Source organism: Elephas maximus, chromosome 17, assembly GCF_024166365.1.
Source record: "Elephas maximus indicus isolate mEleMax1 chromosome 17, mEleMax1 primary haplotype, whole genome shotgun sequence".
Lineage (NCBI taxonomy): Eukaryota > Metazoa > Chordata > Mammalia > Proboscidea > Elephantidae > Elephas > Elephas maximus.
Window position 1 is genome coordinate 71,995,913 of NC_064835.1, and position 14,916 is coordinate 72,010,828.

Here is a 14,916-nt window from a genome sequence, read left to right on the forward strand (position 1 = left end):
AGCGGCGGGCTTCGCCATTGGGTGGCTCCGCTCCGCTCCCCGCCCCGCAAGGCCTCGCCCTCCCTGTCGCCTCCTCGCCTCCCGGCTCCTCCTCGGCCCCCTTTCCCCGCCAGTCCCCGCCGCCTCGCCCCTGTCCGGCTGGGCGGGGACTGCTGTAGGACTCTGTAAAGTCTGTGAGTCACTGCACAACCCATCAATCCAATTAAATGTCCTGAGCGAGCGGAGCAGGCGGTGCTGCCGCCCGCCGCTCGCCCCGCCGCGACCGCCCCTGCCCGCAGCGCCCCTCCGATCCATGGCTGTCTGTCTGTACTCGTTACCGTGTAGCATCCTCCGCCTTCTCCCCAGGAGCGGCTGCAACTTCCCCCAGCCGGCCTCCTCCTCCGCCCGGGGACTGCAGAGGCATGGGATAGACCCAGAGCCACTTCCCTCTGTCTCCCCTCCGGCCCTCGCTCAGTCCGCCCCCCTAAAAATTAAAGTCAGTTCCTCGCTCCTCGTCGTTTTACAGATTTGTCTGTCAGTCTATTATTTCCCTTGATTTTCCTCCCCCGGGGCGGGGGTCGCGGGGGCCGGTGGGTGTTTCTGGGAGGGGGCTCCCCGGTTTCTCCTTCTCCTTTCCGGCCGTGACTTGGTTTCCCCGCTCGTCTGGCTCCCACCCCGCGAACTCACCGTCCTGCACGCGGGTGACGCACCGACACCCCCGCCCACAGCCCAGACGTCCCTCCCTGCTGCCACCCGACCCGTCTCGGAGCTGGACCGGGTGCCGACTTCTTCGCAGAAGGGTGAGTCCTGTGTTGGGTCTTGGGGATCCGGGGAAATGTGGTAGTCGGTCCACTTTGGGGAGGGCAGGGATCCCGGCGTGGACTGGAGGTTCCCGGTCCGGCGTGGCTTTGGGGTGGCGACTCCCTCCTTCCCTCGCTCCCTCTTCCCCCGCCCCTCGACTCCTTATTCACCAGCTGTGCTGTATTTGTAGGTATTGCCAGACTTCCCCCATCGGGTCGTTACAGTGCTTGTAAAACAAGTGGTAATGGCACGCTTTCTGCCTTTAGGATGCTTAGCGAGCGGTTATAATCAGCGACGTGATCTGACATAGACTCTGTGACCTGCACAAAGTGTAAAACGCCTAATAGGTACATTTTCCTCCAAATCAAAGTTAAACTTTTATTCAATAAAGGCGAAGCAAAAGGTATTTTAAATGTGTCTTGTGATAGCGCAAGGAAAGACAGCTTGCCTAGTGGCGTCTCCTACTATTTTTATTTTAAATAGTTTTATGGGTTCTCTTTAAAAAAAAAAAAAAAAGAATGAATTCAGCATTAAAGTAAAGGTTATGAAGTCTTTGAACCTGTTGGAGGAAAGCAAGGTAAGATGGAAATCCAATTTGACACTTCATCTTCGGCTCACCTCTGTTCTAGCAAGGCATTACAACACAGGATATTTCCTTTTTTCAGTTACTGGATGCAGTGGGGTGTGTTAAGGACCCAAGAGAAATATGAATTTTTTTCTTTTGATATCCATCTTTTGTTCAAGTGATTGTTCTGTCAACAATGTCATGCTACAGAATTTTGGTAACAATTTTAATTTAGTTCTTGATTGTCGGTAGGTAAAAGCACATATGCCTGTGCATATACCAATTATGAGAATCTTGCCTTCTGCATCTTTAATATTTAATTTGAGATAAAAGTAAAAATTAAGAGAGATAGTTGCTTTGAATCTGCTTCTGAGGTTGCTTTTGAGAATGCAGCCTTTTTTCAGTGGTATTACTCTTTTGAATCAAGTTCTGGACTAATTGTCCACAAGATTCAAATTAGGCCAAAGCAAACATGTTTTGAAATATTAAAGTACAGGAAAGGCCTCTTCGTAGTTCTTTCCCTCCTTCCCTTTCAGACTAAGCAGAATAAGCTGTTACTAAATTTAATTTTAAAGAATAGAGTGTTCCCTGTACTGAAATCTGCCAAGTTGCTACAGAAAAACTTTTTTTTTTTTTGGTACAGAGTAGAAATCTGTTTATGATCAGCCCAAAGTAGTAAAGTTGAAAGGTGAACCAAATGTAAATGCCGTCTTAAAGAAATGCTTGTCGCAAACCCCTAAAGCTTGCAGAGTGTTTCAGGCAGACTTATACAACGGCTTTTTGAATTGTTTAATGTCATCAGGTGGCCTTTTTCATGAGTTTAAGACTGAATCATTGAGAGGCGTCATAGCACAGGCGAGCCATGCTGCCTGAGTTTGAATCTTGCCACCACCCCTCACTGGCTCCGTGACCTTGGACAGGTTTCTAATCAGGCCTGTGGCAGGTTTCTCGTGGAAATGGAATGAGTGATCTCTCCTCAACAAGTTCTCGTGAAGATAAATGAGAGTGCACGTCACAGAGCACTCAGAGTTCGGTGCCCTCTTGTCTACCCTGTTCTCAGAGAGGCTGTCCAGCGTAGTGGTTAAGAGTGATGAGTCTGGAAGCAGGCTTGCTCTGTAGGTTCAAGTCCCAGAACTGCCTCTTGAAATCTCTCTAACCTTGGACAAGTAACTTAACCTCTTTATACTTAAGATTCCTCATCTGTAAAATGGGTTAATAGCTTTGTAGGGATATTGTGAGGACAGAATGAGTTAATATATGTAAAGATCTTAAACAGTGTGTACTACATCTTTTCAAGTTTAATTAATTCTCTGTTATGCTCCTTGTGTGTTTTGTAATATGGGTCACTTTTTTCTTAGCATACTTAGAAGTAGATTTTTTTGTAATGATAAAGAATTATTGTTGTCAGTAAAATAAGTTGAATTTTTATAAATATGTATGATGTTTTATGGGATTTATACTTTTAAACTAGAGTTAATATGAGTCTTTCAAAAACTTAGCTATAGGATGAGTTGAGTGGGCTACTCCCTGTCAGGTTGAACTGTAATGTAATGTACACACCTCTACTGTAGTTGTAAGACCTATCACACATTTGCTGTCACCTGTGGTTTTCTCCCTTCTAAACAGAAAGCTCTTTGAGGGTAAGAATAGTATTTCATTCATAATTTAGTCTCTGATTCCTAGCAGAGTGCTTGGCACAGAAGGAAGCTTAATGAATGCTTCTGAAATGAATTAAATAATATGCTTCTCAAGTTATTTATAAATATCTCAATGAACATCGTAAGTGATATTGTGACGAATATTGTTACTTGTATAGTTGAATTAAATTTTCACTTTCCCAATTATTAATTTTGCGAACAGGAAAAATGGGGGGAATTATAGTACCATTAACTGTTTATTAAGGAAATATTTTTCATTTTGAAGATTAAAAATAGCCTGAAAAATACAAATCTAATAGCATCCTTTGACCCCTGATATGCTCGTTTATTTTTGTAGGACTTTATTTCTGAATCTCAAACTTTCTGTCACTAAATTGGATGTTATTGTAATTAATTTGAGTCAGACAAATTAGATTTTGAATGTCCCCAATGATTGTGTGATATCATTACCTCTTTTAGAATTAATAACGAAGAGAATTTATCAAACTAATGCTGTGAACATATAGGTACATCATTTCCTTAATGATCAAAGCTTTATTTCTCTTTCCATTCAAGAGTGGGAACGATTTCTCTTGAGCAATCTTAGTAATTAGCTGTTGAAATAGCTGCAGTAAATAGTGTAATAGGGATCCTACAGGAGGTATATGTAATTAGTAAATAAAGCCCTTCAACTTCAAATTTCACCACACACTTAATAGGCTTTACATACGTGGGGAATTTTTTTTTTTTAAGTAGGTAAAGTTGATGAGGCCTACCTGCTTCACTGGTGGAATCAGTCTTTCACTTGTCAATAAATCTAGTTTAATTATTGTGCCCTCTGAAGTTTTTAAAATTCGAGAAGTGCCTTTCATGAAAGTAGTATCCCCAGCAACAAACATCTGCATACTCATCTGCTCAGAAGTGTTACAGAGTTCCATAACACTGGAAAACTTTCAGGTATCTGAAGTTTCTATTACAATGTGGATAATCTTGCGTACACAATCCTGTTTAACTAAATCATCAGTTGAATAGTCTGCATTTTTATTGGCTAAAACAATTTAGAAAATTTGCCCCTTTTTGTTTATGTAATTTTAAAGCAGCTAATCTGAAATGATTTTTTAAAAAAAATTTATAAGCATTTAGAAACTGCACTTAAGTGTCTGGTCTGCAAGAGAGATGGAAGGTCACTTATTACTTCACTTGACACATTTTAGCATGACGTTGTTTTCATGGCTCGCATCTTTCCTTTAACCTTTTTTGTGAGGAAAGGTATTCAGGTTTTACAGGCATACATGATGTCTCCAACTTTTTTTTAAAAAAGTAACATTTATGATGAATCGTTTTGAAATAATAGGAAAGAGGGAGGGAAACAAACTTTTAGGGCTTGAGATTTTTTTTCTTGTCTTCTAGCGTTAGGAAAATGGATAACTATATACTGTGTCAGTGATCAGAAGTTGCGGGGGGGAGTAGTGTATGTATTGTCTATGAACATAAACTCAGAATTAAGGCTCAGGGAGGTCTAGACTGAGGGATGATACTTACTGGCAGGTGGCTTTGAGCATTACACTTAACCTCCAAGACTCTCCATAAGCCCCTCCCATCCAGTGGGAAGACGGAAGGCAGCTACCCTGCCCTCACTCACAAGAGGAAGTTATAGGGGTCACTTACAAGTGCTTTCTACAAGCATTTCAGAAGGGCAAAATGCAAGCAAATACAAAGTAACATTAGCATTTAGAAATAGAGATTTATATATTATTGTTTAAAAATTATGACCTTTTCGTTTTTTATTTGAAGGGCATTTTTCATTTTCATTTTATATTTGGATGGACTTTATTGGTATGTTCACAAAAATGTATAAAGTGCCTTTTTAAAGAGGCAGGGGACTTTAAGTGACTGAGGTTTTAAATGTTAACACCGAGTTTTGGTGCAGCCTGGGCTATGACGGATGCTGATGTTGTCAGAACAAACTTTATGTAAGTAGGAGAGAATCCGTTTTATTAAGCTGAAGCTTATAAAACTTGTGCTGCAGGAAAAGATGTTCAGACATCAGATTGCATTAGAAGTGGAGAAAATTAATTGTATTATTTACTTCTAAATTTCAAAGGGATTACTTGGCTGTAGGACCCCTCCTTATATCCATTTGCCTTGTGCCTTGGGTGCAGTGAAATACACGCATTTCAGAATCTAGTGGCTTGGAGAATTTTATTCATTCCAGCTAATCTTTTATGAAGGAAGGTGAGTGAAGGCTCCGCGTGGAAAAGCCTGCATTGTAAGAAACTAATTCTTTTCTCTCTTGTTCCTAAAAATGAGATAAACCAAAAACCAAACCTGGTTGCTGTCGAGTCAATTCCGACTCACAGGGACACTATAGGACGGAGTAGAGCTGCCCCATAGGATTTCCAAGGAGCGCCTGGTGGATTTGAACTGCCGACCTTTTGGTTAGCCACCATAGCTTTTACCCACTATGCCACCAGGGTTTCCAAAAACGAGATAGGAGTCTTTAAAAAAAGGTCAAAGGCCCCAGAGTAAGTAAATTTTTTAAGTAAATTTCTTTAAATTCAGCTTCACCCTTATATCTTACTGGAAGAGTTGTTATAACCTCACGATGTAATATAACTCACTTTTTGAAGTGGAATGAAATTCTGTGGTACTGAGAGTAAGATCTATTAAAACAAGTGAGTCATACAAATCAATATTATTTACTCTAACAAATATTAAGGACAGCGATGAACTAGTTGTGGTCAACTCCAACTCATGATAACCCCATGTGTGTGTCAGAGGAGAGCTGTGCTCCATAGGGTTTTTAATGGCTGATTTTTTTGGAAGTAGATCACCAGGCCTTTCTTCCAAGGTGCCTCTGGGTGCACTTGAACTGCCCACCGTTTGGTTAACAGCTGAGTGTGCTAACCATTTGCATCATCCAGGAATTCCAAGGTTAGTGATAAAATACTCATACCCGTTGCCGATGAGTTGATTCCGACTCTTAGTGACCCTGTAGGACAGAGGAGACCCGCTCCATAGGGTTTCCAAGGAGCTGCTGATGGATTTGAACTGCTGATCTTTTGGTTAGCAGCCAAGCCCTTAACCCCTTAACCCCTGCGCCACCAGAACTCCAAGGATAGTGATCCTGAAATGTGAGGTTCCTAAGCAAAAAGCAACTTGTAAAAATACATTGTCCTTTGGTCCCTATTGTTCAACAGCCAACAGCCTAAAGCTAAGAACAATCAGGTGTCTTCTGTACTTTCGAATTTAAAGTCCACATTGATGTTCATAATGACTTTTGTGGTGATTTGCTTTTAAACATATCAAACAAAATGGCCGAAGTAGTCCACCTTTTATTTAAATTTTATGTTTTTCACAGCTTTCCTTTTGTTCTACCATTGTTTTCTTAACATTTCTTTATGAATTTGTCCTTTCTTTTTAGGCAGTGTCTTTCTTATTTTTCCGTATCTTCGTTTTGCGTTGGGATTCTTAATCATAGTAGCTTTTTTTCTTTAACTCTCTCTTGTATTTCCCTCTATACAAGATGTGGAGTAGGGTTTCATTTACTTCAGCCTGCTTTTATGAGGCTGAGGCAGAGGCCCTCAGTATGGAAGATTTGCTTTGCCTTAATCTCAAAAGATGAGCTTTTTGTACACTTTATCTACCCAAAACTGAAGGGGCCGTTGTACACCTAAGAATAAGGTTTATTTAGCTTATGTGAGATGATGAAAAGCGAAAACTGCTACGTGCTTATTATTTACTGCTTTTCTTTTAATCTCTTTTATGGGGGAGCCTACAGAATTGATTCTGTTCACGTTACCTTGAAACGTCTCAAACATTCAATATGTGTTTGCTCTATGCCCGGTGCTCCCACAAACTGAGGAGGCTATTTCAACAAGGAGCAGCTCCACCTGCCCACGTTGGGGGTGGCCAGCCTGAGGACATTGGGGTGGACAGAATGAGCAGTTCCTTTGTTTTGCTTTTAACTCTTTAAGACCAGACAGAACATCAGACCATGCCTGCTGAGAGGGCTTCCAGGGTTCACCATTGTTTGAATGATTAATGGTTTCTGGTGAAGTAACCATCAGCTTTATTGTCTTCCATGGCTTCAACTCCAATGAAATGCATCCCTTTGGGCTGATTTTGATTTTAGGAAAATCAAAGAGTATGAAAATGAGTATGTATTTTTAAACAAAAATAAAGATTTGGAAAAAAATCTTGTGAGTCAAAATTATTCCTCAAGACCAAAGTTCATTGATTTAGAGAGAATGTTTAATAGCTTCTCAGAATACCTGGTATCATTCAGGTATCAGTAGGAGAAAACCTTTAAATTAGGTTAAACAAAATGAATCCTCCTTTTCATTTGGAAAACAAACAATCCATTGTTACTTTTTCTTTAAACGATTTAAATATAAAATTAGGTAAACTACACTTGGAATTAATTAAATAAGGAATTTTCCAGAAGTTGTACCTTATAAAATCTATGCCTTATGAGGGGGCCCTGGTAACACAGTGGTAAAGCGTTTGGATTAGACCATTGCGATCCACAGGGTTTTCATTGGCTTATTTTTGGAAGTAGATTACCAAGCCTTTCTTCCAAGTCCATCTTAGCCTGGAAGCCCTGCTGAAACCCCTTCGGCATCCTAGCAACATGCAGGCCCCCACTGACAGATGTGTGGTGGCAGTGCTTGAGGTGCATCGGCCAGGAATTGAACCCAGGTCACCCGTGTGAAAGACGAGGATTCTATCACTGAATCCCCAAATTTATGCTTGTCTGTTAGATTTGAATTAAAAAACAAACAAAAAACCAAAGCCTCGATGTTTATTTTATCTGCACATGAAAGTATCTGAACACTTGTGTGGAGACTTTTTTTTTTTTAATAACAATCTCTATCGACAGTTTATTTCCCTGAAAACTGTCCCTGTGACAGAACCATCACACATCTGTTTGACTCGAAAGGCCACCTCTGGTAGATATGTTCATTGTCCTGACTGTGGTGATGGTTGTGAGGGTGTCAAAACCTATCAAATTATACATTTTAAATATATGCATTTATTGTATATCAATAAAGCTGTCTAAAAAAAAAAGCCACCTAGGTTGTAAAATACTATTTCTAGGTAAAATCTGTATTATAAGAATGATATTTTTAAAGCTTGTCATTTTTTTCTTCTATTTTATCTACCATTGATTCGCCTATATTCCATATACATGCATTTCCAGTAAGAATGACAGAACCAAGGAGGCCTGTGCACAGGCTAAGATTTAGGTATACTGATGAGTATGAGTATAGAGCCATAGAGTTTTTTCTCCATGTGAAGTATCTTTAAGCCATTTGCACAAACGTGGATTTGGAGAACTGGAGTGTGTATTCTTCAAGGGGAAAGCTCAGGTGGTGCAGAGATTAAGTGTTTGGCTGCTAACCAACATGGTGGTGATTTGAACCCACCAGCTGTTCCTTGAGAAAAAGGCTGTGGAGCCTGCTTCTGTAAAGATTACAGCCTTGGAAACTCTATGGGGCAGTTCTGCTCTGTCGTACGGGTCACTGTGGGTTTGGATTTTGGTATTGTTTTGGTTACCTAGTGCTGCTATAACAGAAATACCACAAGTGGATGGCTTCCACAAACAGAAGTTTATTCTCTCACAGTCTCGTAGGCTAGAAGTCCAAATTCAGGGTGTCAGCTCCAGGGGAAGGCTTTTTCTCTCTGTCGGCTCTGGAGGAAGGTCCTTGTCATCAATCTCCCCCTGATCTTGGAGCTTCTCAGGCACAGGGATCCCGGATCTAAAGGATGTGCTCTGCTCCCAGAGCTGCTTTTGTGGTGGTATGAGATCCCTGTCTCTCAGCTTGCTTCTCTGTTTTATATCTCAAAAGAGGTTGGCTTAAACTGTAGATTAATTTTGTAAATTGAGTCTATAAAACTGCCACTAATCCCATCTCATTAACATCATAGAGATTTACAACGCATAGGAAAATCACATCAGATGACAAAATGGTAGACAGTCACACAATACTGGAAATCATGACCTAGCCACGTTGACAGATATTTTGGGGGGACACAATTCAATCCATGACAGGTATTCTGCAAGGAATCCTCGTTTCCTTATAGTTTAAGAGATTATGACTCATCTTTGGTATGAAGTAAAGAGCGAGATTTTAGTAGGCTTTTTTTTTTTTTAAGTGGTTAAATGGCTTGATGGTACTCTTCATGTATTGTTTTGTTTTTTTACATTTTTGTAAATTAAATTTTGACATGTTAGGCTATGGACTACTATGAATAGATTTGTTTAGGGAGGAACTAAATCTGTTTCATTCTTCTTGTCCCATGGTCTTGAGCACAGCACAGAAGGCTTAATGTAAGGTTAAAGGATTGGTATTTGAGTCATCAGGAAATTTATTATTTCACAACGAACCCAGAGGCAGTGCAGGCTCCAGGGCAGATACTATTGGTTGAGTATTCCTTTTGCCACCCAATGTATATTTCAGAGAAATGTCTTCATTGTTGGAATTAATGCCTCCGTTAAGTTGAAAACATTGGCAGTCTTTCATGAATAATAGTCTAGAAAACCTTTCAGAGTTGGCTTTCTGGGGTTCGACTATCAAGGTGTTAATGAGTTGTGACTTTTAACAGCTCAAGGTTGTTTCTGCCATACCAGTGGGGCATATTAGAATATCCATGCCCTGGCTGCAACCCAGGGGTGACCCCTGGCTTCAGTATTTTTAAAAGCCCCCAGGTTATTCTAATGTACAGCCACTCTGTACTTCACAGCGCTGTCTTCCCAAACCATGCATTCCCCCATACCTAAAGTTCCTATTATAAAACTTTTCAAACACATAGAAGACTTGAAAGAATAATTTAATGAACACCCATATTCCCTCCACCCAGACTGAGTAATTATTAAGCTTTTGCTATATTTGCTTTATGACTCTGTGTGTGTTTTTTTCTGTACTTTGTGAAAGTAAGGTTCAGACATCACGAATCTTTACTGTTAGATGCTTCAGTGTGTGTCTCCCCAGAATAAGGGCATTCACCTGTGTAGCAACCACAATACCATTGTCTTACTTAAGAAAATTAATAATAACTTGAAATACTTTTCGAAGGCTCAATTTCATTTATTAAAGCCATATGAATTGGGTTTATCTCTTTATCTACTGAAAATGAAATGCATATGAAGTGAGAAGTTTTGCAGAATATGAGATTCTGAGAATTTTTGCTGAAGGCATGTGTTTCTTCTCTGTGTTTACACGTAAGGCCATTTCTTCAAGCATTTGCATGAGGAATGCATTTTCTTATGTATGGTGAGGTCAGATCCTGCCTGGCTGTAACATCGCATAATCGTATCATGAGAAAGAACATTTATCAAAGTTTATGCCACAGTGTGGTTTAGTGGCAAAAGCTTAGGTTTTGCCCAAAACGATGTTGGTTCAAATACTTGCTCTGCCACTTGCTGCAGGTGACCTTAGAGAAGTTAAATTCTTTTATCAGGATGCTTTCAGAAACCACACTCGAGCTGGCAGGAATCATCAGGGAATTTATTATTTCACAGCAAACCCAGAGGTAGGGCAGGCTCCAGGGTTGGCTGGTTCAGTAGCTCAGCTTCTCACATCTTCCTACTGTGCCAGACACCTTGTTGACTCCCCGTTCCATTTTGACTCCTTCCTCAAACTGGTTCACATACATATATGACAGTATTCAGAGGAAGACAGATACTGCACAGGCGATGTCTGTCTGTCTGTCTGATTGGGCATCTCTGCCCACCTGTGGACAAGTTGCCATCTTCATAGGAATACCATGCCCTACCCTAGAGAGCTAGGGATGGGGTTCTTCTAGGGAGGGAAGGAAGGGATAGACATTGGGTATGCCACTAACTAGCAGGTGGCCATTGCACCTCTCTGCGCCTGTTTTCTCTACTGTAAAATGGAAGGAGTGACGTCTGCTTCTTTGGTTGTTGTTGTTAGGTGCTGTTGAGTCAGCTTTGACTCATGGCGACCTTATGTGTAGCAGGACAACATGTTGCCCGGTGTTGCGCCACGGGTATGTTTGAGTGCATTGTTGCAGCTATTGTGTAGTACCTTCCAGCCTAGAGGACTTGCCTTCCAGCACTGTATTGTACAGTATTCTGTTATGATCCATTAGGTTTTCATTGACTGGTTTTCAGAAGAAGATTGTCAGGCCCTTCTGCCTAGTCTGCTTAGTCTGGAAGCTCCGCTGAAACCTCTTCACTATGGGTGACCCTGTTGGTATTTGAAATCCTGGAGACATAGCTCCCAGCATCTTAGCAACATGCAAGCCACCACAGTACAACAAACTGACAGATGGGTTGTGCACCTCTGTAATTAATAACATATAAAAATATGTAAAGCACCAGACACAAAGCTGATACTTAATAAATGCTAATTTGCATTTTTTCTTCTCTCCTTTCCATCTTATACAAAATTCTATCTTCCTTTGATGCCAACACACTCCACACTAATAATATCACATGGAAGTGATTCTCCTTGTTGTTGTTAAGTGCCTTCGAGTCAATTTTCCACTCCTAGTGTCCCCATGTGACAGAGTAGAACTGCCTCATTGGGCTTTGTAGGCTGTAATCTGTACGGGAGCAGATCGCCAAGTCTCTTGCTGAGCAGCTGGGTAGGTTTGAACCACCAGCCTTCTTGTTAGCAGCTAAGCATTTAACGGTTAGACCACCAGGGCTCCTTGGCTCTTCTTAGGCGGTGTCTTACCTGTCCTCTCACCTCAGTCTGTAGGCACAGCATTTCCCGTGAACTTTTGCAGATTGGTCAGATAGCCTCCATTAATCCATCTTGGTCCATCTTACTCTTTCTTATGTATTTCAACTCCACTTTATATTATTCCAAAGCCTGGGAAAGGACACTGTCAACAGTGTGTATGTATTTATCAACATTCAAATCAAATACAAACAAGACACTTTAATTTCATTACCCATAAAAACAACCATGTTGATAGAGATTTTCCTCTTTTTTAAAAGAAAAGCACCATGACCTGTGAAAAAGTTAGCAAAATAAAATGCTGTATTTTGAAATATTTTGAAATAAAACGCTGTATCTTAGGCTAGGTTTTTGATGCTTTGGGGACTTCTAGGCTTACCACTGTAGTTTAGCTGCCCTGGTTTCTCCAGAACTTACTTTCTAAAAAGAATGGTGTCAAACTTACGAGCAAATCTTTTTGGATTGTTTTGTCTTGAACCCTATCACACCCAACCTGAAAAAGTCGTCTTCCAAAGGCGTGTTTTCCAATATGTGTGAACAATGAAGCGTTTTTGTTCAGGCATGCCCTTTTCAAAATACATAGAAAAAGATTGTCATATTTTTCCCCTCTGGAATTTCGAAAGCACTGCCAAAACACCTGTGAAGTCTTGCAAAGTGATCATAACAAAATCACACGGGAGTATCTTCACCTTTTTCTGAGTTTTCTTCCTAATGATGGGAGTCACTCTTAAAGGAGAGCTATTGCTTCTTCTGAAGTGCTCTAAATAGAATGCTACTGTATTTCATTGCTGCCAGCCTCCACGGCAAGGGAATAGAAGAAGGGTAAAAAGCCTGGTGTCTCTCTTGATTTGGGAGATTCTAAGCCCTGGTTTGTCCCCTTTCAGTCAGAATTTTTTTCCCTTTGCCTTTAATTTTTAGATTTAGTGAAGATAAGAGACCTATCAGTCTGTGCATATGGAAAATACCTACTCAGATTTTGAATGGTTCCATCCATAGTTCAAAGCTTCTGCTGGTATGAATTGCTTGAGCCAGGGGGATATTTTTTTATAATGGAACTACTTACACACATGTTGATGTTGCTTATACATCTCAAATGGAAGTTCTCTAATGTGGGATTAGAAAGCAGCACAACGAAATCAAAACTCTGAAATAAATTATGGTTTTGTTTTAAAAGCCAAAGAAGGAATACTGGGGATACTGTGGTTATAGTTTTAGTTGAAAATACTAGTGTTTGGTAGGGGCCGGGGGGTAGGGATTGGGCAGTTTGAAATCAGTACTGCGTTTCCTTGAAGTGATATTGATTACTTTTCACAAGAGTCAGGTTTGATTATAACTTAGAAAGCTTAGTTTTGTTTGGGAAAAATTTAAATTTTAGTACCTTGCAGAGAAGTTTCATGAACCAGATTCCCTTTGCTTTGTAACAAATGGTTTTACTGTTGAGCTGATGTTTGCTACCAGTGGCTCAGAGACTGAAATGAAAAGTGGATTGGCTGTTTTTTCCCAGCTAACCAGATTTTTTGATTTCCACTACCTGTCAGTTAAAAAAAAGAACCAAAAATAAAGCAAAGATTAAGATCCAAAAGCTCAAAGTAAAATTTAATTTCCTAATTAGAATAAAGCCTGGCTTTGCCATGATGTAAAAAGTCCTACCTAGGAAACAAACGTTCGAAGCTCTATAGTTAACCAGGATTCCCTGGGCGGTGCAAACAGTTAACGTGCATGGCTGCTAACTGAAAGGCTGGCAATTCCAGTCCACCCAGAGGCACCTGAGAAGATAGACTTGCCAATCGGCTTTGGAAAATTCAGCCACTGAAAACCCTATGGAGCACAGTTCTACTCTGATACACATGGGGTCACCATGAGCCGGACGAAGACAACTTTTTTTTTTTAATATAGTTGACAACTGATTGCTGGGATTAGTAAAGGTAGTCCCCGACTTATGATGGGGTTCTCTTCTGATGATGTCAGTAAGTTGGTTCTGACATAAGTCAAATACCTTTTTTTTTTTAGCCTTTATTATTATTGCCTTTTATTATCAGTGTCTTTATAAATCTGATCTTTGAACATCTGAGAATGATAACATCAGAAATTACACACTACAACACTGTATGTAGTACATATTATTAACAATAAGATGTAAAAAAAAAAAACGGCCATAAGTGCAGTTGTTGTAAGTCGGGTGCGACTTAAGTCCGGACTATCTGTAGTTGCATCAGGGTGTATACTTGTCCTCAGACACTCAGTCAGGCAGGTAAAATACAAGAATAAGGAGCGGGGACTGACTCAATGTCTTTTTTTCCTCCCTACAGAAGCTTCAACTGTGCTTCTTGCCCCTACTTGTAGTTACCTACTTTTAGTTACCTAAGTGAACAGACCAAAAATCTAAGTGACGAGGGACATAATCCCCCTGTTGTTACTGAAGACTCGTACCCTAATAACAGAGTCATTGCTGGAGCTTTGTCTTTGTATTTGCTTCTTTCTTGATTCTAAAATTCCTGTGTTCTGTCTTGGAGCTTCTCATGGGTCTACAACATCAAGTTCTGTGGAACGGATTCTAAGGACAAACTGCTTTCCTCCTAGGTTTTTTATTGTTTTCACTTTTCTCTAAGGAGTTCTTTATTTTCACTGAAAATTGCAGAATGACCAATGAAAAATTGTTGACCAGTACAAGGACTAGCTACGAAAAGTATATTTCCAGTAGCTTAAAAAAAAATTATTTGGAAAGAATGATTCTTGTTATTATTTCTGAAAGACCCAATACCATGGAGAAGCTGTAGGGCCGTGAATCCATTTTGCTGTACTAAGCATTGTGCCGTTCAGTTTGTGCACCTTCAACTATTGCTGTGACTGAGTCACGGAGCACTCAGTGACACTAGTTAGCTTGAGTTTTGAGAGGTAATTTTTTTTTCCTTAATAATTTGCAGCTGGGCAAAAACAGAGGCTAGTTTGAAGGTGTTATGGGAATTGTATTATGGTTGAAAAATTTGACTGGCAGAGAGTTTGTCTGTAATTTGGCAAGAAATAGTTCTGCAAAGCCCATAGCTGTAAATTAGTTTTATTGTAAATCAAGCCACGGACTCTGCAGGTGATGCTGAGTCCATCTTTCCTATCTTGGCAAGAAAATCTTGTGGTGGTGGGCACTGCCGTCTTCTCAGCCCTCTTGTTTGGTTCCTCTACAGCTAATTGTTCTTGTCATTAACACTGGGACTACTGAGTGCTACAT

The 14,916-nt window shown here is 40.4% G+C and overlaps 1 protein-coding gene across 1 annotated transcript in view; it reads left to right on the forward strand.

Annotated features, from left to right (window-relative positions):
* Window positions 1–214: 214 nt before the first annotated feature.
* Window positions 215–14,916, forward strand: part of SERTAD2 (SERTA domain containing 2) — a 123,331-nt gene continuing 108,629 nt past the window's right edge. Inside the window, exon 1 of the mRNA XM_049856526.1 lies at window positions 215–779. The gene's annotated coding sequence lies outside the window, so the exon portion shown is untranslated. The remainder of the gene's footprint in view (window positions 780–14,916) is intronic.